This window comes from Podarcis cretensis, assembly GCF_951804945.1.
Source record: "Podarcis cretensis genome assembly, chromosome: 3".
NCBI classification, from domain to species: Eukaryota; Metazoa; Chordata; class Lepidosauria; order Squamata; family Lacertidae; genus Podarcis; species Podarcis cretensis.
The window spans coordinates 72082162-72105170 of NC_137172.1; the positions used below are offsets into that span (position 1 = coordinate 72082162).

The window sequence follows — 23009 nt, forward strand, 5'->3', positions numbered from 1 at the left end:
GGGACGCGGGTTGCTGCTGCTGCTGCTGCTGCTGGTCGCGCTGTGCTTGCGCCGCGGGAGCGAGCTCTGCCGCGGCTGCTGCTGCTGCTCCGGCTGCCGCACCTGGCCTGGGCCGCTGGGGGATGTGCAGCAAACGCCGCCTCCTGAACTCCACTACTTCTCCCGCGCGCTCCGGCTGCTGCCCGCGGTCTCTCTCTCTCTCTCTCTCTCTCTCTCTCTCTGCCTCCGGTTTGGCGGGGAAGACGCCAAGAAGACTTCTTGCTGGCGAAGGATAAGCGCCAAGTGGTGCCATAGCCGGAGCTAGGAAGGAGGAGAAGCGAATCCCGAAGAGGAGGCGGAGGGAACGGGCAGGCGGAGAGCAGGAGTGGAGCGGGCATCTCCCTCGCTCCCTCCCTCCCTCCCCGCCCTCCGTCGGCAGGACTTTGGGCTGCTGGGCTGCCGGAGCTGCCTTGCCATCGCGGAGGAGAGCCCTGCGCGTGAGTATGGAGCTCAGCGAAGGGGCTTGGGGACTGTGCCGCCTTCTGGCGCGGCGCGGGCACTTTGGGGTTCTCCCCGGCTCGAAGGTTAGGGACACACTTTGGGGTGGATGTATGTGTATGTATACGTGGGCACGCGCGCGCGCGTGTTTGGCTTGCAAAGGGGCGCCTCTCTGCTTCTCTTCCTGGTGCAGTTTTGCGAAGGCACACGCACACACTCCCTCTCCCTCTCCCTCTCGCTCTGCAGTGCATTGTTCGGGAGGCTGCTGGAGGCTGCCATCCTGCGTGTGCGCACTTACCTGGGAGTAAGTCCCATTGTGTTCCAGTGTGGGGATGCCTCCGCGCCCTCGCTCCGCCGGGCAGCTCTGGGGGTTGCTGAGGGCGCTGGGGAAGGGGCGGGCGGGCTCTGTGTATTGTTGGGGTGAGGATCTGTGGCAGAGATCGGTGGGAAAGGGGCTTGGCAGCCACTTAGGAGGGTAGGGCTTGGTGTGCGCCCTGCCCCGGAGAAGCAGAGATGCCATTGCCAGGCAGGGCTATGGCAGCGAGAGAGTCAGCCTTCCTTACCTGGGGAAGGTGAGGTTTGTCCAAGTACACGCTATTAAGCTCCCACATTGGGAAAGGCAGTACCACCTCCTGCCATCCGGGTGCATTCCTCCTCGGATCTCCTCCTGTTCTGAGTTCTCGCTCTCCTGTGGGCATTTCTGCACTTGGACCAAGGAAGCATCGGGTATGAAAACTCATCAACTCCTTCCCTCCCCCTCTTCCCCCCATCCCATCTCTTTTCATCGCGTGCTTTAATAGCTGGCCGTAATTGTGAAATATGGATCCCTTAAGGGAAGCCTTAATATTTGCAAAATGTTTTATATCAAATTAGTGTCTGGCTTCATTTAACCAGGGATATGTTTTGGGTTTTTTTGTTCTTTTGCATTGTAACTTCTTCAAGATTTATGATACTTCTGGCTTGACAAATGTCAAGAGGCATTTGGCTAGATGGGGGAAGCACTGGGGAGCGTCCCCCACCCCAATTTCTTTTATACTGCTTGGCATGATTTGTGTGAAACATATAAAGCCGGTAATTGCTGGAGACTTTTTAATGGATTTTGCTAAGCGATTTCAATATTTCTCTTTAATTTTAGTGGCAAGTGCTTTGACAATAATGTCCTTTTGAGTTTCACTTGAAAAGCTTATTCTTTCTGTTGTGGAATTGAGCAGTGTAAAGCATATGGATTTCATTGGGTAAAAGCACTGGGGCCATGTTAAATGCTTTCTAAGGAGAAAGACAAGGATGGGCTGGAAAGTAGTCTGATACAAGGTATCAGTGCAAGTTTCAAAATCAGGGTAAATGTAGGAAGATTAAAGCACTTTGAGTTGTCCTGGCCACAATATAGAAACAACTTTCCTAAAGGCAAGCTAAGGGATACTATTCTGGACTAAGCAGTTAATGGATCGGAGGCAATGCACCTTGTATTTATCCTGCAAATTTCTTTTATTTGTCAAATATGGGGAAAGTGAAACGATTTTCATTGTACACTCTTTTTTGTGTCTGCATAGACAACTTCAGAGATCAGATTCCCAGAACAGCCTTTGGATATATAAAATTGTTCCTAACTGGAGGCCTTACCCACTGTTCCTAGTCTGCCCAGAATAGTTTGGGGCAGGGGGAAGCAACATGGAACAATTGATCACTTAAACCAGCTTGTCAGCCATTAACACTTCTGCTTCAGATAAGGCAGGATGTCACCTGTACTTCATGATATGTTTTCCCAATTTAACTTCATTGCAAGGTATTAATAAACGCTTGATGATTTTGTAGACAACTGTGAGAAACATTTCAGTAATGCAAGACACTAGACTGCAAAAAAAGGATTATAGAGACTATTCTTCTGTTTTATTTTCTCATGGTCTTCCTTGATAATGAGCCAAGTGAGATAGCATTCTCTGTGTGTAAAGCTTCAAACTACTCAGTGCAGCAGTCTTGAAGAATTGACATCTAGTTGTTTGGAACAACATATCATATATGTGTGCATCAGAATTTTCAGTTTATAACTGTTGTTTTACTCAAAAAGAAATAAAATATGGAAGTGGATGACTGCAGCAAACTTTAACTGTATAAGAAGGAAAATAATTTACCCTGAAATATCTTATAACTAAGAATTTTTCTTTGGGCTATCAGCCTAAAGCTGCTTCTTTCCGTAAGATGAGTATGTGGTACCAATTTATAAATGCACCACAGTAAAGGATTCAAATAGGACTTGGCCAATAGAGTGGTCAATGACTTGAAATATATCTTTCTTGAGAGAATTTTTCAAAAAGCATTTGAAAGGCTAGATGGTGCGTGAAAATATTTGAACATTCTTATGATGTCATTCTAAGCATTCTAAGCATGCTAATACATTATAAGACTACTTTTGTATGGGCGTATTATAGTGATATGTCTTGGTACAGTCCATCGTTTAAGGATCTGAGTGTTAAATGCTTTGGCTTGGATCCACAAGGGTTACTGTAAGGCAAGCTCAACAAATGCAGTAGGACTTCTGAGAAACCTACATTTGAACACCACCTCTTTTTGAAAAAAACACTTTCAAAACTCAGGATTTTTTTGAAAGTAGCTTGCAACAGAACGCAAGGACAACTGCATTTGAAGAAAAAACAGGGAAACACCAATGCACATAGAAGTGCACAATGTCCTCTTGGGATATTAATTGGATGCTGGAATCATTGAAAGTCGTGCTGTCAGGGCAAAACCACTGCATAGACCATGACATTTTATGAATTGAATATGGCATTCAAAAGAAAGGTTACAATATTATTTGAAGAGTAGAATAATATCTAAACACGTTTGAACATGTTGGGGGGGGGGGTAGAAGAAGGAAATAGCATGAAAGCATGGACTTCCAAAACATTATTCAGCAGAATACTGCTTTGGTAGGGTGTGTGTTTGTGTAGGAAACATACATGTGTGTGTATGCACAGTATTGCATCTTTGATTGTTATGCCATATCACATAGTGTTTTGAACACAACAAATGTTTAATAGTGCACCATTTGTTTATTTATTTTCTTACATTTGTATCTTGCCTTTCTTCCACAATGGAACCCCAGGTGGTATGCATGTGTTTCTGGTATCTGAAGAAGTGTGCATGCACGCAGAAGCTCATACCAATAACAAACTTAGTTGGTATCTAAGGCGCTACCGGAAGGAATTTTTCTATTTTGTTTCTGAAGTGATCACCTTTCAGGCACTGACTACACCCAGATCTGCTTAGTTTCAGCATGGTGATGGCCTCACATGCCTTCAGAACATAATAATAAAACACTGTTGTGTCTTAGAGAAAAGTTTCAGGCTGTTGAGATTTTTTTTAAAATATGCACCAGAAAATCTGGATATATCTGTGAAGAAGGATTGGAATTGACTATGCATACAGAAGGCTCCCCAGGAAATTTAACTAAAGAGGACCATGGGTTACCATTTCTTTTCTTTTTTTCATTTGCTACTTAGAGAACATACCAGAATAGAAAACCCATGTGAGCAGGGTTTTTGCATTAGTGTCTAACACAAGGGCCTTTTCAGCAAAATCCATGTGGAGTTTCCATTCTTACGTAACACTTGCCATATGTATTCCTTCGTGACAATAATTTCAAATTAATCCTGAAGAGATAAAATTGTTGTGGGAAAACACCTACCAGTGAAATTGTTTATACAAATTCAAAGCCTTTGGATCCTCAGGAAAATTCTCAAGTACAAACCGATACCAGTGTAGCATGGTGTAAACTTTAATGGACCAAATAAAGTACAAGGTGTTGTTCTTGTTTTATAAAAGTAGGTTAACTGAAGGAAGAAACGGTTGACACAACCAAGCTGTTTGACCCAGGAGGCATATCAGATATTTGAGTTTGTATTACTTGGGTAAATACATTAAACTGTAAATAAAGAAATAAATCCCTTAATTTCTGTAGTAGACATTGTTCTTTGACATTGTCATGGTTTCTGTGTGTTGTATGTGCAGTAGGCTGTTTTGCTAGTGGGAAATGATCTAGGTTTTTATTTGGTGGGAATTAGATTAAGTATTTTCTCAGTTATTGTTTGAAAACAGAGGTGATCAATCCATATTTTTCCTGGTAGAGAAGAAATATATCCATTCAAATTGCAGCAATAAAGCCTCACAACTTAATGGCTGGAATAATCTTGAATAATTGTGTGCATTTGTTGTAGTCTCAAAGGACAGTCATAAATACAGTGGTTATACAGCATTTTAGTAGAGACTTTGGCAAGACATATAGCTGGGAATTACAATTTATCAAATCTGTGAAGGATCTGTAAATACAATGAAGTTTTTGGTACAAACCAAGACCTTTAAGTGTTAGTTGCTATGTAAAATAAAGATGCTATGTGTGCTTTTGCTTCTGAAAGAAATGCAGCAGTGATTAATAGTTGTAAGCTGTGCAGATACAGGCAAAGATGGCAAGAATACATTGCTACCCAGGGTAGGTTTTGCTATATATTCAGTGTGAGCAAATGTTGTTTGTGACTCCACATAGGATAGCCGTACACTGCAAATTGTCCCTGTACTGCCTAATATTTTAAAGGAGCATTTATTGGGGAGTGTATTGAGTATCACATAAGACTATACAAATAATATTGTTAATGCATGCCCAGATGGTAACTTCCCATGCTTGTGGGTTTTATGCTTCTGCCCCAAACCAGAAATGTTATAAGTGAATGAAGCAGGTTACTGTGTTCAAAATACAGTCTATTGTGGTCACCCAGTCCCACCTTCTGCAGTGGCGAGTCCATGTGGAACCAGTGTGGGATGACGTAGCAGAAGTATAAGTAAAGTTGTGATGGGGCATTCTATGAACTCACTCTTAGAATGGATGGTGGGGTTGCTTTTATTTTACTTTCTCTTTCATGTTTGCCACAAATTTGATTTTTTATTATTTGGGTTTGTGCTAGGAACACTTTGAGGTCTGGAACTTTACTGTAACAATTATTTTTGCATTGCACTTATGAAACAAAGAATTAGTCAAAGTAAAAGGAAACAAATTGAATGTTCCCACCCCCTGAAAATACCTTTCTATTTAAGATAACTCCATTTGAATTAGCTTGTTTATTGGTATAATTAACACAAGAAGAATTAGCTCTTAAGGCATGCTTTCTAATTACAGTTTATACTTGTACCTACATTTTCATTAGAACTAGGATGGACTGAAATGTGGAAGACTGAAATCAGACAGCTGTTAGGCAACACTTTATTTTCACAGAGAGATAAATTGCATTGTCATGCAGATGTATTCCAAGACCTCAGCAGGCCTAATTCTATGCACAAATGTAGCACATATAATTACATTTTCTGAATGGAGTAAAGTTCCTATTATAAAGGAACTTAACTCCACAAGAAGGTTCATATTGTTAAATTCATATTAAGTATAATTTGTATAGAAGTTTCAACTTTTTTAAGTGTCAGAGACAGGCACAATAAATGCAACTAGTCTCCATACAGATCACAGAAGGTACTGTGCAGCAGCAGCAGCATGCTGAAAAGCTCCCCGCCCCACACTATATAATAGATAAAGTATTATCCCTGTTTGACTGGATGAAATTATTGGGTTGTACCCAATGCTCCACATGCATGGTATCACTGGCACAGCAGGACTTCCTTGAGGGAGCAGAGGGGCTAGAAGTATCAGGAAAGGAAGAGGACAGGGAAGTTGGTTTTGCCACCAGTGGAGCCACAGCATTGGATAAGGCCCACTGAGTGTGAGCTATATTCAGATCTCACAGCTTTCTGGAGAATTCTGCGTTAACTATAAGACAACTCTGGTGTCGTTGCTTATTGGGGTTCCTACTTGGTGCCATCATGTGGTGAAAGGGAAAGGAGTGGGTTGTATTCTACTGTCCACAGCCTGCGACTTTCAGGTCGAGTTTACTGCTGCAATCCAGACCTTGCCTTGGATAGCAATTTGCTGTGACGGGTGGTTGCTAGGATGCAAGTCTTTAGGACACACCTGAGGGAGAACCGTCCACATCTGGTCTATACTAGGACATTAATAGGAGACCACCCTCCCCCCCCCCCATTACTGTGGGTCTGAGATTCTGGCAACTCACATCAACTTCCGACATTCAGGTTGTGGTGGTAGTATCAGCCAGGAATCAGGCAGCTTATTGACTGGATCCCTGCCCTCTATCACACCTAACACTGTGAGCTGCAAGAAATTTAGTTGGGGTCATTTGGAATCTACTTCAACCTACATGTAGTCATCTGCACCTGCACCCAACTCCACACTGCTGGAATGCTAAAAGCAGTTGTCCACATGAGACTGAAAAGGAGTCCAGTCACTTTGTTTGGTAACTTAGAGATTGAGATGGCATGCTTTATTAGGTTTTTTGAAGAGAAGCGCAAGCACTGATCTATTTGTGAAGGTGGTTGAACACTGAAACAACAAATGCAGTTGACGTGTTCTTGAATGGTACGTCATTTTAATTAGTACACTCAGCTGTAACAAAAGGGCAAGACAGATAATTTTGAAGTGGAATATTGTTGTGCAAGATCATTGGGCTATATCATTATCACTGTTACCTTCTCAGATCTATAGTTGCAATCCTACACCTGGTTATGCAGAATAGGCTACATACTATTTCCGTGGGTTACATAAAGCAGAGAAACTATTGTTTGGAAATGAAAGTCTTTTGGTGACATGTCCAGTGACAGCACAACAGCCCACCTTATACTTTAGTGATTCCATGTACATCCTTACTGAGAAGTCCCTTTTCTTCAGTAGCTGGAAACAATCAGATTGGGCCTACAGTTGTATCTTTCCTTACTAATTCTTTAAACAGGAGTGCTGGAGCCCTCAACAATAATGCTAATGGAGCATAATTTAGGGGTGTTTTTTGAATATATACATTGTACAGTGTGGAAGTTGAATGATGTATGAAGGATTATGTTACTGGGACTCAGCTGTATAGAATGTGTCATCTCTTGGCAGTCCATTGAAGGTAGAACAGTCAAATTCCTGCCCCTTCCCTGGCCTGGTGGAAAAAGGATTTGGATTGCAGGTGAAAGTAGACATTTTACCAGAACAGCATCGACTGATGAAAGAAAATAAACATTAAGTGCTCAGCTAAACAAAAGCATTTTAGCAGCATGCCTGCAGGCAAAACTTTCAGATCTGACAAAACTCAGATTATAACAGAGGAGGGGTCATAAATGAAAATGCTCTATTAGCTCCTGCAGACCTTTACGCCTCTGCTATGGATGGCACGTACAACAGAGACTTCATCAGCAACCATTTGAGGTGTATCATTGTTATTTCCAAAGTAAAAATGGGAGATTTGGCTATTCAGTGAGTCTGTGGCCAAGACAGAATTTGACATTTTCAGCTCAGTGTTTTTGTTTGTTTGTCTGTATCCACCGGGACACACTGGCTTTCATGGGAGAATGCTCACTGCTAATTAACACATATGAATCGATTTCATGTTTGTACTGTTTACAAAGTAGATCTCTCTCACACTTTCTTGCAGTGGACATTTATATTACTTAAGAGAAATACCAAGGAGGACTGAGTTGTTGTTTTTGCTGTCCCTTCTACAGCAAAAAAGTTGCAAACCTAAAAACAGTGGGAGTTTGCTTCTGGTGTCATTCTTCCCAAAGATTCTGCTTTCCCCCACTTATTGAGTGAGTTACAGCTGAAAGTGTTCCCACATTAGCTGAGAGAACACTAGATGCAGGTCTGCAAGACTGGTCAAGAGTTGTAAAGCGACAAGACTGAGCACAGTCACAACACCTTATCTGGGCATCTGTTTCTGATGGTTACAGGTACAGATGCAAGTTGGCAAAAAACATTGAAACAAATTTTGCTTTATTCTTGGCAAATACAGCAACTGCATATTCAAAATTTCCTATTAGTGAATTCCTAATTTGCAGTTTTTGACTGTAAAAGTGGTGTAAATTAAGCAGTAGCCTCGGAACTTCAACAAGAGTAACCACCTTAGAGTACAACCAAACAGCTTTAATATTGGTAATTATGGGCAACCTTAGCAAAGTTTATAAAACTTGATGATAACATTTGGTTTAGTGGTGAGACAACTACAGACATTCGTGGAAGACACAGATTATTTAGACCTGTTCTAACCTGAGGTCAGGCCTGGTTTCAGTGAAACTCAAGCCTTGTTGCTTTCAGTGCAACTCAGTCATGATGTCAAACTTGCAAAGTACCCAGATTATTAGAAAAGTTTGAGGGTGAGATCCAATGTTAGCAGAGGCGCCAGCTTCACGAGATGATTGAGGGGGCCTGATGTGACATCCTGATGTCACATGCACAATATTATGAGTAGCCAGGGGGCAGAACCAAATGCCCTCTGAACATTGAGGGGGGCTGGCTTACAAAAACAAAACAAAAATCACCAAAAAAATATTGCTGGGCCGAAAGTGCCTCAACCCCTAGGAGCTGGTGCCTATGAAAGTTAGTCATATTCACCGTATGAGTTTGTTGGATATTTCTCTGATATAATTATGTCTCTTGCACAATACAAAGGACACAATGTCTCTCTTCTAATAGTAGCAAGAGCTCTGGCAGATAATAAGCCCAGCTACACCTCTGCTACACAGTATAATACTACTGATTCAAAATAATGGTATTATAATCAGCAACAGAAATGAGTTTGTATCACAGCTAACACCAAAGAGCTTTAATTACTTATTAGACCTATATGACATTTAATTAAATAAATGCTAAAAATAACGTTTGCATGATCAATGTGACCACTAATATTTATTAAATGTAACAATTGTGTAATCTCATTAGTATGTGAATATATTAAAGGTAAAGGTACCCCTGACCGTTAGGTCCAGTCGCAGATGACTCTGGAGTTGCGCGCTCATCTTGCTCTATAGGCCAAGGGAGCTGGTGTTTGTCTGCAGACAGCTTCTGGGTCATGTGGCCAGCATGACTAAGCCGCTTCTGGCAAACCAGAGCAGTGCACAGAAACACCATTTACCTTCCCTCCTGAGCGGTATCTATTTATCTACTTGCACTTTGACATGCTTTCGAACTGCTAGGTGGGGAGGAGCTAGGACCGAACAACGGGAGCTCACCCCATTGTGGGGATTCGAACCACCAACCTTCCGATCAGTAAGCCCTAGGCTCTGTGGTTTAGACCACAGTGCCACCCGCGTCCCTATTTGAATATATTAGTATAGGTGGTGATGCTGATCATTTAACAAAGTTATGTATAGATTGCCTTATAAATGAATACAAAAAAATTGAATATGTTACTATTCATTTATAATGTAATCTATACATAACTTTGTTAAATGATCAGCATCACCACCTATACAATCAAAGTTGGCATTGGAAGAATTAGTTTGGGGGAGCACTCAGATAATTAGGACAATGTAGAATAATTATTTTGTAGGAATAAAAAGATGGCAAACACTATCATTAACTACGGGAATACCTCTATTATTTTATGTGATTTCTTAATAGACAATTTTTAGGATCGTTATATTCTCACTTAAGATGTCTATGATTGTGACAAATGGAAGAATGTAAAATGGGTAATTTTCTAAAGATAAACCTATGACTTGTTGCACCCTTAAGCATTATCTTTGTGAATAATACAGTGACTCAGTTTAGCTCTAGAAAAAGCTAGTGTGCTAAAAAAAATCAAGCAGTGTACCAATGTAATTGATTCCACCTCTTTCATATCACTGTAGTTTTCTTTTTCTTTTGAAGTAATAGTGGAAGATAAGGACAATATTTTATTTTAATTTTTTGCCCCCTGAGGCTGTGATCTTAAGCACACCATTTGGAAGCAAGTTTTGTTGATATGGTAGAACATCCTTCGTAGGAAATGCATTGAGGATTAAGGTACAAAGAAACAAACTGAGAGAAAATTGAACTACTTTAAGTGAAAACAGTCTTGAGCAAAGAGTCCCATTAACATTGATCTGAAATTTACTGAGCAATTATAATTTTAGGACACGTACAAAAGGGTTTGCCATTCATCCTGCTCTGCAGGAAAGAAAGTGCCTCCATCCAAATGTCACTTTGATCCTCACTCAACCAAGGGTACATCCCTGGGTGAATTAACTGTTAACTAATCAGGCAGCGTAGTTCTGACAGGAGGTATCTGTTCTTTATGCAGCAACCTATTTGAAAAGTTATGGCTGAGTGGTGCTTATCTGTCCTTTATATTTAGTGTGCATGTTACTTGATTTTGGGAAGGAGACCTCTGCTGTGTTTAGCATTAATAAAAATTATGGTAGCTAGTAAGAATCTTGATTCATCTATTTTGACTGCATTTTCTATTTGCCATGTTAGTCAGCTCAAATACATCCTAGTACAGTTTGTTATTATATTTATGGTCTGTCCTTCCTCCAGTGGGCTCAGGGTTTCACACATGGCTCTTCCCAGTCAACTAACTACCCCCCATTTCATTAGCACAACAACCCCATGTGGTTGGCTAGAGAAAGAAATAGTGGCTGGCCCAAGCTCCATCTGCAAGCTTTGTAGCTGGGGATGTATTTGACCCCAGATCTCGCTGACAATAGTTTGACACATCCAACAAATCATTTTGGTAAAATACTATCCTTTCCAATCTGTCTATAAGAGGATCAAGAATCACAAAACATTTCTGCAAAGGTGCCTTTAAAAATCCTAATTTAACGGAATGGTTTATAGCAGCCTAGAATAAACTACCAACATCATTCTGGTACTCTCTTAAGACAAGCATGCAGCTCTCCCATTTCCGTTAACTTGTTTCAGTAATCAGACACATACTATAGGTTAAAACCAACAACCCACCAAAACTTAAAAACAGGTTTTTACCAGTTTTATAAAGCTCTCTGAAGAAAAGCTTTTTCTATAGTTAAATTATAACAAGAAAAAGAGACCTTTGCTCCCAAATGCATCTACATAATTGTGAGGTACTCTATTCCCATGTACCTCAAGACCGTTAAATATGACTATTTGCTGGAATTCATCTTTGAAAATAAAAAAGGAGTTGAAACCACTTTCCTCTTTTTTTAGGACTGAGTGTGAAAGAAAACAATTTTGCATTACTTTGATGTATTCTTGGATGATGTATGCTTGTTTCATTAGGATAATAAGTGAAAAGGGTCTTCATAGTGCCTGGAAGGGAAGCCATTGATAAATTTAGTGGCAACTGTGGAGGAAATGAAGACAGCCAATGCAAAACAAAACAAAACCCTAAAGGAAGTGATTATATATATTTACAATTACTTTACAATCTGATTTCAAATTATTCAGAATTGCACTATCCTTAGATTAAGGGGTTGGTAGAGTGGAGGAACAACTAGAGATGTTTAAAGTTATTGCTATAGACCAGCCCAGAGCAGGATTTATTCATAATGATCACAGAGAACAGATGGCTAATGGGTTTCAATCCATGCCCGAAAGCAGTGAGGTATTTTCTATGCTTAGTCCCAATACCGTGGCTGGATGCCCAACACAATATGTGGTGCTGAAAAAGAGATCTGCAGGTGCGGACAAGGTCGAGTTACACAGAATGACACAGAAGGCTGTAAGGGGAAGATAGACAAGTCAGAGCAGTCAGCATCAGACTGAATTCAGGAAACTGGGGTGTGGAAGTCACAGAAAAGAACCAAGTGGAGCATAAGAAGCTGTGGCAGCACAATGAAAAGCTACGTCAGTTACAAGATAAAGCAGCAGGAGCAGCAGTAACAACAAAATATGTAAGTGAAACAGCTGTGCCAGCAGGCATTATACAAAGGGAGAAGGAGGGATGCACAAAGCTTAGGAATGCATGCAGGTGCTAAAATAAATTCTGCCTTATCCTTCTCATATCAGGAGGAAAGATACTGTGCTTGGGAGTGAATGTGCAGCTGCCATTGTTTGGATCACTAGATATGCTTTTGCTCACCTTACAGTTTGCTTAGGAAAGAAATCATTCTAGGACCCCAAAGTAGGAGTCATTTAATTGTCTGACAGCTATTAACATGCATTTTGGTTGTGTAAATCACAGCCAAGAAAAAGCCTAAACTGTGCCTTGGGGCTGTGCAGCCTGAGAAGGGGCAGCTAAACCTTTTCTCTCCCTGAAACAATTATGTCAAAAACCTCCTTGTTGGTCTTTGCAGTTAGTTCCTATTGGCACTGGTTTGGCCCTAACATAACCTGTTTATTTGTATTTGCATTAATTCATTTATACAGCATACAATTGCTCTCCTGAATAAATTTGTTGGTCAGTGGCACAATCTTAGGATAGCTACTTGTGCAAGGAATGCTCTGCTCCAGCAGCGAAACCTTGAGTGGCTGTAGCGAACCTCAACCAGAAACCTAAACTAAACCTGTTTTAAACAAAATCTGCATTCTTAGGTTTCAGTTCATGCTCCCAGTAGGGTCACTTTCAGTTTTAAATGCAGCTCATTAACTTATTTCTCCTGGGGTCATTAAATGAAGCTGAAAGGTGGGAGGAATAAGCAAAGGAAGTAATTATTCACACAGCACATAGAATTTTCTACTAGAAGATATTGTGATGACCACCAACATTGGTGCTTGGAAATTGGACAAGTTCATGGATCATGATTTCTGCATTAACTTCCACATCAGAGGCAGCTTGCCTCTGAACACCACTTGCTGGGAAAGGCTAGAGCCATTGCACTTGTGTCCTGCTTGTAGTCTTCCCATAGGCATCCGGTCACAGTGGAAAGAATGCTGCTCTGATCTAGCATTTATTCTCTTATTTGTGAATGCATTACTGAAGGTATACATCAGGTATAGGCAAACTCAGCCCTCCAGATGTTTTTGGACTACAGTTCCCATCATCCCTGACCACTGGTCCTGTTAGCTAGGGATGATGGGAGTTGTAGTCCCAAAACATCTGGAGGCCCGAGTTTGCCTATGCCTGGTATAGACAGTCTGCTGGCATAGATAAGTGTGTTGTTTAGGAATGATAAATTAGCACCTTCTATATATCAGGATAATACACCACTATGCTGGAAATAAGATAAAGTCTATGCTCATTTTTAAACAAGCTCAAGCGTTTCTAATTTTGCACTTGTGATCTAGTAATCATATTCAGTTAATGTACAGAAAAAGGTATACCTATATTCCAACTAATATTTATTTATTTATTTATTTGAATTTGCATACTGCCCAAGAGCCTAGGGTGGTTCACAACAGAGAAATACAAAAAGAGAATACTTAATGAAACAACTTCCCACCCCCAATAATCCTCATCCCACAAACACATTTTTAAAAGCCATAGAACTTAGTTACCTGAACACCTGGGAGAATAAAAACATTTTCACCTGTGCCTAAAGATATGTAATGAAGGCACTAGGTGAGCCTCCCCGGGGTGAGCATTCCACAAATGGGGAGCTACCACAGAAAAGGCCCATTCTGATGTTGCCACCCTCTGGACCTTTCGTATTGGAGATATACAAAGAAAGGCCTCAGATGATGATCACAGGGTCTGGGTTGGATCATATGGGCAGAGGTGGTTCTTAAGGTATTGTGGTCCTGAACCATTTAAGGTTCAAACCAGCACTTTGAATTGGACCCAGAAACTAATTGACAGTCAGTGCTATCAGGCCAGATCAGTGTAATATGCACAAACCGTCTTGCCCTGTGAGCAACCTGGCCACCAAATTTTGCACCAAATGACGTTTCTGAACTATCTTCAGAGGTAGCCCTACATAGTGTGTTGCAGTAATCCAACCTAGAAGCTGTCCCTGTCCAGATAAAGACACAGCTGGGCTATCAATTTCTCTTCTCTTACACTTATTTTGTTTGGAATCTCCCCATAGCTTAGATCAATAATTAATAAAAAATTGCATTTCTTTAATCTGGTTATATTAATCTGTGATGATCCATTATTAAAAAAATTACAACCACGACTAATCAATGAAATTAGATAAACTTGTTACAGCCTTCTGGACATAAAAAGACAATATAAATGGTTACCTGTTGTGCAGCATGCACAGAAATTTATTAGATAAGGGCAGCTAACTGGCTTTCTTCAAATCATTTTCATCTGGTTCCTATAATGCCTCTAACAAATTTTAATCAAGGTATGGTTAAAAAAAAACCCTTTGCCCACAATTTAATTTGTAAGGCAAAGAAAACTGTTGTCAAAAGTTTTGACAGGCAGAGATATCAGACACTTTAAAGTATTTCATTTCTCTTTTCGTTTTGTATTTAATTTTCTAGTCATACCTGTCTCAGTCATATGCTGAATAGATATGAAAAGTGGTGCTGACTTTATTATAGATGTTGACATTCCATGAAAGTATTGGGTTGTGCAGCAAAATATACTTCTGTCTGAGGAATAGAAAAGCCACCTGTAATATAGGTTGACTGTCCAAAGTTTAGGGTTGGTTGTATTTATTATTATCATTGTTTTGCTTTCATCCACCCTCTACCCTACAGTTCCAAGATTACAACAACATAAATAGTAGAAATTAAAACTAAGTAAATCCAAACCGTGTTGCAGAGTAGATGTCTTAGCCAGAGTAACATGAATAGAGTTGTAATGTCTGCCTGTTTCATCAAACAATGGAAGTGTCTTTTCATTCTCATTCGTGATTTTTTCCATTGGATTTTATCTTGTACAGTGTCAGTTATACTCATGTATGTTTCAGGGAACATCTGTAGGCAAATGATGTACACAACCATTGACGTATGGCTCTCCTTTTTAATTTTTTTGTACTTTTGCACTACAAAAATGTACAGGATTTAAAGCACACTCTACATGTTCCAGCCCTCTCCACAGCTGCCACAGAAGCTTTCAGGAGACTGTCAAGTACCACTGTTTCAGCACTTGCAATTTTATTTTGAAACGAGAGTCAAATGTGCCTAAATTGGTGTGCTATAGCCCTGGTTGTAGGGTTTGTACATGGCATGAAACTGGAACTGGCAGCCTGTCTGATCTGAGCTCCCTATAAAATATGTGTAACATATTTTGCCAAACTGGTGGTGCTAGTTCTTGTGTTTGGGCCAAATTTCATTTAAATAATTATGCTCTGCTACTATTCTCTTTGCAATTTCAGTTGAAAATACATTCCTTTCCCCACTTCTTGCTAACAATTGCTTCACCAGTGCCAGCAGAGTATGGGTTTTGCAGTGAAGCTCAGAGAAAATTATACTTCCTGTGGGTCCAAAATATGTTACATTCATTGTGTTACATTTTGTTAGTTTCATGTCCATAAAATGCTTTTAGGAAACTGCACTGAAACTGTGCATAGTGAGTCTGTTTCAGCAAGTCTGCTGTTTTGGAATAGAGCTAGCTCTACAAGAGAAGGCTGTGCTTGCATATGGTTTAAGGCAGCCTAATCCACAAACCAGTTACAAAGGATTACTTGGATTTAAGAGATTTAGTCACATTGAAGTCAATCCCCAATCTTAAACATGCTTGCTTGCAAGTAAATCCTATTGATTTTAATGGAACTTTTATAAAATTGTGTTTGGGGTTGAAGGCTAGATCAACTTATAGCCAAGTGCTGTGGCTTACCTCATTTATAGGCAAAGTCACAATTTACACCATTTTGCTTGGTTTTTTTACAATAAAACAATGAAGTCTGGCTGGCAGATTTCAATAAGCCTGGCAGAATTCTCAGGGCAATATTCTAAATTTGCAGTATGAATGGCTGTAGGTGTCCATCCAGATAAGTATGTAAAAACAGGCTGTAGTGCTTCCCTTTGTTTATAATTGATAACAAAGTAGGAAAGATAACACTTTAAACTGAATTGGACAAAAGTTCAAACCAGGACATGGTGTGAAATCACATGAATAAGCAAGCTTGCTGAAAGTCTGTGCCTGGTCAGAGACTATTTGGGTACCCTGTTGTGCCAACTTTTATGTCCATGGATGAAAGGTACCTTATAAATACAATACATACATAAAGTATAAGCAAGCAAGCAAACAAACCGTGCCTAGGCATTCACTGGGGCAGGCTGCATTTGTATATCAACAAAATAATGAATTGACACTATAATATGCATAGTTTTTAATGAAACTTTTAACTATGCTGTGGGGGGAAATGATGCAATCCTTTTTTCACTTACTTGAGAGAAATTAGCTGCACAGAATTAGCTAAATGTATGCTACTGGGCAGGATATTGGCTGCATTCACAGGGCAGGTTATTCCATTGCCCCAAGGTTTCCCAATTGTTAAATTCTGTATTATATTTGAGCTTTCATGTGATGTAAAAGCTACTTCTGGCAAACTAATAGAATGCATGTTTAGCTCTCATTTCCTCCACTTATAGTCTGAAGTCATGCAGGCCAGGCACAACCTTAGCAATAAATAGGCCAGCATTATTTTTTTTTATTTATACCTTGTTTTTCCTCCAGGAATCTCAAAGTAGCATATTTGGATCAATTCCTCTTTTATCTTCACAACAATGCTATGCGGTAGGTTAGACTGAAATATAATGACTGACGAAAAACCACCGAGTGAACTTTGTGGCTCTGAATGAGCATTTGAAACTGGATCTTTCCCATTCTTGATCAATACTCTAACAAAAAGAATGTGAGTAAGGTACATGTTTGTTGCTGACAGTGGGGCATATACGCTTATATGAAGCATAATTGTATGGTTGCAGAATTCTATGCAAGTAGCCATTCTATGTGAGTAGCCATAAATTCCAGTCATGCTCATTATAAATTCTCATCAGACTGGTTTGTTGTGTTCCACAAGCTTCCAGACCTCTGAAAGAGGACAGATTACTGTAACAAGCACTGCCTTGAGTCAAAGCCCTTAACTAAATCTAAGAGACCAATACAAACTGATCACAGTGGAGAAACTGAGTTCAGGTCTTCAAGGCTATGTACAAAAGGTTTGCAGCCACTCAGGGAATGGAGGGGTCTGGCAAGTGGATTCAATGTACAGGCACATGCTGCACCAACATTGCAGAGAGTGAAGGGCTGATGTGGGTGCTATTTAACTCTCTCATGGCATCTTCACCTGTCAGGCTACCCACCTTCCACCCTACTGGCAGTGAAGCTAGTGTCTGGTCACCTTTGCGGGGACTGGTAGGGTTCAGCTTTGCTATCAGGTTTATTTCCCTAATCTGTACTGATGTGGTGGGGGTATTAGCAGGGGTGGGGTAGTCATTATAAAGACTAATAGGCACATTGGCAGGTTGGTTATGAGGAAGTTAAGGTTTGGTGAACACCCTTGGACAGGGGAGGGGTGTAGTCCTGATCCTGCCTTCAGGACGGTGGGACATGATGACAAGGTTAGGAAGCAACTATGGGACCCACCTGTAACACTTGCATGTGAAAGGGAGGGAGTAGAGGATGTGATACCCCAGGCCCGGGCCCTGGGCAGGGTTGGCTTGCCCACAGTTTAGTTATTAGTTAGGTCTTGCACCTTCTTCCTGCTTTGCAAATCATTTTTGGGTTTAAATATTGAGTTTTAATATGGCCCAGTTCTTTTGCAACTTGCTTCTTCATTTCCTTGTGTGGTTGCAAACATACTTCAGTTTGCCACTGTGGTAGGAAGTTGTGTAAATAGAAGTTAAAGTAGCTACATGACATTTAGTGTTCAGCAGCCGTGCCAGAATATTGTGTATTAAGCTGAACTTAAATCTGAAAGAAATATTAATACTTTCTACCAATACATTATGGAAGCAGTTAATACGAACTAAGTATAACTGTGGCTTCCCTCATTATTATGTACCCCTTTGAATTCTACATGATAAATTAACCTATAGAATACCTCTAGATAATTAAGCAAATAGGAAAGTGTTTGTTCCTATAAAACAAAGTTTCACATGCATGCATTCACATTAAAGCAGCAAAATAAACATCCTTTTAATGGTTTCAAGTGCAAATTTGAATATTAAAAATAAGCACAGACCCAGCATGCGGTCTTGCTGCAAGGAAAGGAGAGAGCTGGGCTTGCTCTAGATAAGCTGCCTCTGCAGAACTTTCCTTTTCTGTACCTTTCTTTTCTGCACCTAATTCTGTCAACCTGTTAGTGTTGCAGCCTATTCTGTAACCATATGGAGACTATCAGTGCATCACCAATAAGAGAACGAAAGAGTACACAGATTCACATGAAATTTTGATATGATCCTATAATTGAAAGAAGCACATGGTACATATCACTACAGTAGAGAAGACTGTGACAAGGTGGTTTTTGTGCCTGCTTAGTCTGATAAACATTCATGGCCAACTCCAGGGCCTCTGCTTTCTTATGGTTCTTTAACTTCATAGTGGACTTGGACCAGACATCCCATTGTATACAGGATATGTCATACAAAAGTCATTTCTCTGTAAAATGGGAAACATGGTCACAAAATTTAAATCAACTTACTGTTGTGGGCTACTTAATGTTGCCTCCACTTCCTTTTTCTTATTGCTGCTTGTTATCCGTGCCACAATATGATTCAGGCAGTATAAAAAGTCCACCCAGGATAGAAGAAGAGTAAATGAGCTGTGGGAGGAGGTGTGGGAAGAGGGGCAAGTCAATAAGGAAATCATTCAGAAACCTGGGTCTCTGGTGGTTCCTTCTTCACTTCTAGGCTGTTTCCTAACCCATCCCCTGGGGGTGGGCAGGAGGAGACTCAGGCATAAACCAATACAGAGGAAATGCAATGTAAATGAATTACCTAGAATAATGTTGTGAACCTTAATTCTTGAAAAATATATTACTGTAATCCAGTAAGGTTATATTTTTGCTTCATTATCATTTTTTTAAAAAAGAGGATTGAACCAGAGGTATGCTCTAATGATAAAATTCAACATGATTTGAGTCATGTTGAGTCATACTCTTCTTTCAGGGGGGATTTATTTATGTACTATGAAGACGGATTCTAAACTTTTTGTGGTCTTTAAGCCATCCCACTTACATGGACAGGTTTGGATCATTGGGCCTGCATGTGAGTGCACATGTCTAATACAAAAATAGACATGCAATACAGTGTGATTCTGTTGCCCCTTCTTCATGCAGTTGAAGGTATGCATTTTCATTAATTTCACATTGCAAATTAGGATGCATATACTAATGTCTTATTTGAGGCCACTACACTGATTTCCCCCCTTGGTTTATTGTTTGTGATGTCCTGCTATATTAAACTATTACTGGATCAGAGTTCCCATTTTTCTTTCTTTCTAACTACTGTTAAAAAGCAGTGAAAAAGAAGAAAAACTCAGGCAGAAAGCTTTGTTTAAGGAAAGAGTGATATTAAGGATGACTACCAATCAATTTAATGATATCCAGTGCAGAACGGGTGCACTCTGGAAAATCAGTTTTCAGTTTCCAGACCTTAGGTACTCCTTCCCTCAGCAATGCCCTCTTTAAATTGACCACTTGAAATATTCATCATAATTTTATTTGACCTTCAGTTAAAAGCCGTATTTTCTATGCAGCCATTTTTGCTGGATTCCTGGGTGGTCACATCATAAATTGTATATTCATTTAGTGAAAATATAACCCGTGTTTGAACTTGAGCCAAAATGCTAGAGTTTTCCTAAGCATAGCTGTGTATTGTCATGAAAATGATTAGCGAAGTAATGTAAGACTTGTATCTCAGTCTAGTGAAAGCAAAAATAATGAGGAACAATGATGGTAACAAACTAATTTCAATACAGAAAAAGGAAAGAGAGCAAATGGTTTCACCTTACTCAACGCCACAATAAACCATGGGAATGAGTCTAGTTCATGCACTCCCGCTTCTCCGCTCCTGCTCTGACTTGGCTGTGAGGAAAAGCTTTTGCTTCCATATTTGATTTACCACAACTTCTTGTAACTTATGAACCCAACAAACTGTGATTAATCTTAACTATGGTCTGTTTGAATAAGCTGACTTCAACCTATGGGTTGTGAAGCTGGATTGTTTCAACGAAGCAAAGTAAAGCTGAAGCACAATTTACAGTTCAGACATAGCACTGAGCTATTTCTTCATGGCTGCAGCGAAGAAAGAGAGGGAAAGTATGTGAGCCCAAAGGTCATTACAATCATGATAAACGATAATTTATTGTGGCATATGAATGTAGCCACTATATATGGTAGCAAATGCAGGTTTCTCATTGTGTTTGTTGTGTATTAATGAAAGCTGACTATGACAGGCATATCACACTAACGCATGAGATCATGTGCTATAAATTCATGTGTGAAAATTATACTTCTTTTTAGAAGTAAATCTCTGTGGTGTGCAAAATATACTTCTTTTCTAGAAGTCAAGTTCTATAGTGAACTTAAATGGTATTTGAGGATACATGTTTACAAAGGGAAAGGGCGGAAATGAAAGAGTGCTCTCTGCCTTCCTCTTCTATCCACTTAACATAAATAGGTTTCCTTTTGTGATCAATGGCTGCTATTTAAAAATGCTTTGGAAACTTCTGGCATTTTGGTAATGGGAAATTAAAATGTAATTATTGTCTCAATGGAACCATCTAGAAGTTGAGCTTGGGAAGGAGAAAGTACGGTATATGTGACTGGAAACCCAATCATTTAGATCTGTGCAGGTGTATCTGTCTGTCTTCTGACGTGATAGATGAAGAAAGTGAAATAAAGTTTAGAGCAGCCAAACAGTCATTCTCAACCCTCTGAAACTGAGAAAACAAACCTTGCTTTCCACTCTACTACATTACTCCGACAATTACCACTTAACTCTTCAGTAACAAACATAATCCGTTGATACCATTACTAAATGTCCATTAATCTTGCAATCTCCCTCCATAAGAACAAAATACAGGGGTATGTGCTGGGTTGAGGGAGTGGGGAATTTCACCCTTTGCCTACTGTTGTAATCCTGTTCTGGATTCCCCTTTTCTGCTTTTCTTCATAAAGCAAATGGCAGGTGTCAATGTAGATTAGGATCCTCTTATCCTAAGATGTAGTCCTAGTCCATATCTGCCCATCTTTGCTGATTATTTGTGGAAGAAATACCTTGCAATCAAGGATAATCACATGAGTAATGTCTTGTGTAATTTGACCATTAGAACTGGTGGAAGCAAAATATTACCTTTAGATTTCAGGCAGTTTCTATCAGTTTCTGTCCAGTGTTACTACATCAATAAGCTACCTATTTATCTTGCTGTTTATAAAGTGTGAGGGAGTTTTATTTACATATATAAAAAGGTATATCTAATATGGGCTTTTGACTGTACCATAAGCGCCACTAAACAAGCAGGCACATTTCAATATGTATCACTGTGCTCATTCAGGAGAAGTAATAGCCTGTTAAACCAAAGCATATTAACAGGTAAGTTTTATAGTTCTTGAAAAATATGTATATGAACACTTGCAACCACATTTGGTTGCTGATACTGTACTTGGATCATATCTCTGATGCTCTGAAAGGTCTAATTTTCTCTGCCACTTCAACATTTTTAAAATAAAATGGTATTGAAGAATCTACATGCTTTTGAACAAAAGCCTTCCAGTATTTTAATTATAGTTTAAAAAGCCAAAGATCTGATAATTAGTTTAGATTCATCCCATGCTAATGTTGGTATCTCTCTCTCAAGCACAAAAATCTCATTCTAATGTATGCTAAATTTAAATCTAGCCTAAAATTGCTAATTGTGATAGTAATTGAGTACATGAGTTTTAAAATCTAAATGAAATTTGGTGAATATGTATGTGTGTGTTTTTCTGATTTAGAGGAATAGGCTCCTCTTACATGTTTATTGAGGATTCTACAAATTGAGACTTAGCTTAATCACCAGCCATCATTTGCAGTTTATATTGCCCCACAAGTTCTGTGGTATGGGCCAAAATGGCAAAAATAAATGCTAAAAGACTTTTTGGCCTAGGGAAAATTTGATGAAGGAAGGATTTGATACATTTATTAAATTATATACGGTGTGCAAAACAGCTCCTCTGATAAAGCTGTTAGGGTCACCCAATGAAATTGATTGGCAATATATTCACTTCCTTACACAATGCATAAGTAATTTATGGAGCTCTGACAGAAGATGTGTTGATAGCCACTGGTTTAGGTGTCTTCATAGGGTGATAGACCTATCAGTGACTGTTAGCTACAGTAGCTTAGTATAACCATATGTTTAGAGGTAGGACATACATACAGTATTTGAAACACGGTTGCTGTGGATGAGCAATGGGGAAAGGCTACTTTCCTCAATTGCTTTTGGTCTGTGTGACCAGCTCCTAACAAAGCTTCCCAACCATTAGCACAACAAAAAGTAGGTCCTTCCAACACCACTACCTCTGCCTTCTAAAATTCCCAACAGTGTGGCCTGGGAATAAGAGACCCAGGGATTACTAGCACATAGGCAAGTAGAAATAACAGTTTTGCTGTTTTTAGCTTACTTCAAAACAAGTGTTACTTTTTTAGCACTTAATTTATCATTTAAGTATGTGTTTGTGTGAGAGAGGGGGTAGAGAGAAAGATGGGGATGGGGAAGAATCAATTCCATTCTCTATTGCAGCTAATGGCATCTACCCTCCAACAGATGGCCACTGTGCTATTCTTTTGCTGGGAGCCTTCATCCATCTCTGGGGTGCACAATCTGTGGCCCTCCAGATGTTTCTGGACTAAAACTCCCACCAGCCCCAGCTGGAATAGCCAGTGATCA

General features: G+C 39.8%; 1 protein-coding gene across 7 annotated transcripts in view; it reads left to right on the forward strand.

The window, feature by feature from the left end:
- The first annotated feature begins 362 nt into the window (after window positions 1-362).
- The window catches only part of HS3ST5 (heparan sulfate-glucosamine 3-sulfotransferase 5), a 147407-nt gene continuing 124760 nt past the window's right edge, over window positions 363-23009 (forward strand). For 3 of the 7 annotated variants that reach the window (XM_079971738.1, XM_079971737.1, XM_079971733.1), the window contains exon 1: window positions 363-476. The gene's annotated coding sequence lies outside the window, so the exon portion shown is untranslated. Of the gene's footprint in view, window positions 564-671; window positions 782-1018; window positions 1204-23009 lie in introns of those variants that run through there. The other 4 variants (XM_079971739.1, XM_079971736.1, XM_079971735.1 and 1 more) reach the window with 4 other exon arrangements.